Below are 3604 nucleotides of genomic sequence, written 5' to 3'. Positions count from 1 at the left end.
AACAAACAAAAAAATCACATCCATCATTCAATAAAACACTAAGACACACGCAAAGAAGCAGGGAAATGAGACACAGAAACAGATTCAGAAATGACAGAGCTGAAGAATTAGCACAAATGGGCAATTATAAATATGCCTAATATACTCTGGATGTAAAAGAAAGATGTGGGGAGATAAATGGAATATTAAAAAAGAATAAGACTTTATAGAGATTTTTAAAACTTTTTGAAATGAAAATATACCAGATAGAATTATCAGAACATTAACTGCAAAAGAAGACATAGGCAAATTCAAAGGCAAAACTGTATAGAAAATACCTTAGATGTCCATTATATCTCAATTTGAAAAAATAAAACAATTAGGTGGCAGCAGCGGTGCCCGCGCTTGAGCGCTCCTCTCAGGAACCAGCTGACCCTGGGAGCAGGCGCGAGCACATCCTTCCCTCACAGCACTGCTCTTTCTCCCCGCAGCCCAGCCCTCCCTTCTCACCATGGGGCCAGAGCAGGTATCCCAAGGTGGCCCCGCCACGGGAGTCAAGGGCAACAGGACCTTCAGTTTGGGGAATATGATTACAGCTAAGCCGGCAAAAACACCAATTCATATTGAAGATCGAGAACATCCTGAATGGTTTATGAATGTGAAATATCCAGTGTGCAAACACATGTGCCCACTTTCCGCTTCAGAGTAACAGCTGGTGACAAGGGAAGGTAGAAGTAAGAAGCAGATGAAACAGAGCTGCCAAAGCTGCCATGAACATTTTGAAAGTCAGCGCTTTGTAGTTCCTGACCTATTAATGCCTGATCCTTCCAAGAAACCAAAATACCAACTGAATCCTATTTGTTCATTACAGGCTATTCACCATGGCTGGAGACTTCCTGAATATACCCTTTCCCAGAGAGAAGGAACTGCTCAGAGAATACATGTACCACAACTTGCAGGCTCAAGTCATTTATGGAAACTGGAAAGGGAACCTCAAGTACAAAGGCCAAAAGAAATGCCACTGAGAAATTTCTTGCAAGATTCAGTAATATTTCTTCAGAGAACCACATTTCCTTAACAAGCATAGTAGGTCATTCTTGAGGATGTACTTGGCATTCCTGGAGGAATTCTTCTGGTGTAAAGATCAACCTACTTAAAAGAAGCCTCCTCAAATTTCAAATACAGATTATATCCAGCTGCTTAGTGAAATCAGCAAGGAACAAGCTGTTACTATAACATATTTGGATATAAAAAACTGAGGGCCAACGGATATCAGTGTCTTGCCCAAGTGTTCACCAGTCCCATCATAGTCTGTCATGGCTCTGGGATCTCCTGTGGCAAGGTACACAGTGATGCAGCTCACAGTGCTTTGCAGTATTCAAAGACAGTAGTAGAAAAAAGTAAACTTGGAACAACTTAGAAAACCCTTCAGCAGCACATAAAAAATTCCTTTTACCCCTTCCCAAGTAAAAGTTTTCTGTACTGTTTGAGTTTGTGTGTTGTTTCTAAATCTCTTCATAGATTCCATTAACACTCTATCTCCTAGTAGTTGTTATTAAGCTCTTTTTAATGACTTCATCTTTGTGTGGTATATTATATTTATACACTTTGTACCAAAGGCAGAGTATAGCACCCATTTTATAATGCCAGGTATATAAAAGGAAGAAATGCATGTTTATTGATGATGATAAAAATGATGAACTAAACTATTGTGATTAACTTCTTCTTCGTGCAAGGCTTTGAAAAGGGAATATGAAGAAAACCCCCTAGAATTAGAGTGTTGAGAAATGTACTAACAAGGCTTTTAGTGAATGTGATTGTTAAATGTGAGGGAACATGACTGGTCTGCTGCATATTTGAATCCATGTAATAAAGAACGATTGTTACAAAAAAGAAAACTTAAAAAATTAATTACTCAATTAAATATTTTGTTAACTATACCTCAATAATAAAAAGGAAAAAAACAAACAAAAAAAACCCAAACTGAAAAACACAGAGAAAAAAGCTGAAAAATGTAAGAGTCTCAGTGATCTGTGGGACAACATCAAGTAATCTAACATATGTGTGACTAGAGTCTTTGGATGGGAACAAGGGATAAAAATGATATAAGTAAATAATGGCTAAAATGTGTCCAAATTTCATGAAAACTATAAATCAGTGCTCCAAGAAACTCAATGAACCCCAACAAAGATTAAAACAAACAAACAAAACAAAACAAAATAGCCAAGCATACCATGATGCAATTGCTAAAAACAGAGATTAGGAGAAAAAGCAAAAGGAGCAGAGTGGAAAAACACGGAAGTATTATGTACAGAAGAGCAAAGATAAGAATGACTGCAAACTTCTCATTAGAAACAACACAAGAGAAAAGCAGTAGAATGACATCTTTCAAGAACTGAAAGAAAAAAAAAAGTCAACCTAGAATTCTATATCCAGAGAAAATATCCTTCAAAAACCTTTACCTTTCACGAGTGTGTCCTCCAATAAATCTCTTGAACTTCTGATTCAGTTCTTGATATCTGCTTCCCACCAAGACCCAAACTACCATCGAAGTCTGCTTTGACGGAATTAATATGGTCATGCAAGCTTTCTTATGATTAATGTTTGCCTGGCAGCCTAGGAGAGAGGACTGGAATGCACAAGCATAAACAATGACAACTTCACCATACTAGTCAGTGGGGTGGTAGACACCACTGAGTGAGCATGTGTATCATGTGTCCCCCGCATTCAAAATGACTGAGTGAGTAGAGCAACAAATCTGCATCAAATTTTGTGTTAAGCTGAACATTCCTCCATGGAAACTATCTGGATGATTCAGAAGGTTGCAGCTATGGGCAACTGGTGATCAGCAGCTTTAACACAATAACACGCCTGTTCATGCATCACATCTCATCCAGTTTTTTGGCAAAACATCAAATCACCCAGGTGACTCGGGCCCCCTACAGACCAGATTTGGTGCCCTGTAACTTCTGGCTTTTCCCCAAGCTAAAATCACCTTTGAAGGGGAAGAGATTTCAGATGATTGATGGCAGCTGATGGCAATTGGGAGACCTGTGTGAAGTCCTAAGGGGACTACTTGGAAGGGCACTGAGGCATCATTGTCCTGTATACAATGGTTCTTGTATTTTGTATCTTCAATAAATGTTTCTATTTTTCATTTTACATGGCTGGATTTTTCCAGACAGACCTCATATGTAAACCAGCAGAGAGTTTGACTCCCTAGTTCTTTATTTATTCAAATATTTTTTAGCTAAGAACTTTACTTCCTCTTCACCTTTAATCTTCAGCCATCTCAGGCATGAAAGTTACTATACACTCAAAAAGCAGAGAAAAATATGAAGCCTTGGTGAGATTCAGAACCCAGCCACTAATTAGTCACCCTTGGCTAAGTGAATTCCCATTATCTGCTTCTCAACATACACATCATGCAATGTATATTATGGAATCTCTGTAAAAGGAAAAAACACCTCATTTCATAGAACATTCAACAAATAGTAAAGTCAAAATAGGTTACATCCATAAATGTCAATATAGCTTTTTACACAATGGGTATTTTAAGAATAAAAATGTTGCAAGAGACTAATGTTAATGATCCTGTTGAACTTCAAGGTAGAATCAGTCGCCA

The 3604-nt window shown here is 38.0% G+C and overlaps 1 pseudogene; it reads left to right on the top strand.

Annotated features, from left to right (window-relative positions):
- Positions 1 to 503: 503 nt before the first annotated feature.
- Positions 504 to 1399, top strand: LOC150002865 (interferon-inducible double-stranded RNA-dependent protein kinase activator A pseudogene; annotated as a pseudogene).
- Positions 1400 to 3604: the final 2205 nt, after the last annotated feature.

Source organism: Furipterus horrens, unplaced genomic scaffold (genome assembly GCF_987537825.1).
Source record: "Furipterus horrens unplaced genomic scaffold, mFurHor1.1.pri manual_scaffold_8, whole genome shotgun sequence".
Taxonomy (NCBI): Eukaryota; Metazoa; Chordata; class Mammalia; order Chiroptera; family Furipteridae; genus Furipterus; species Furipterus horrens.
Note: the sequence above shows the minus strand (reverse complement) of the source record. Positions and strands in the feature narration are given on the sequence as shown.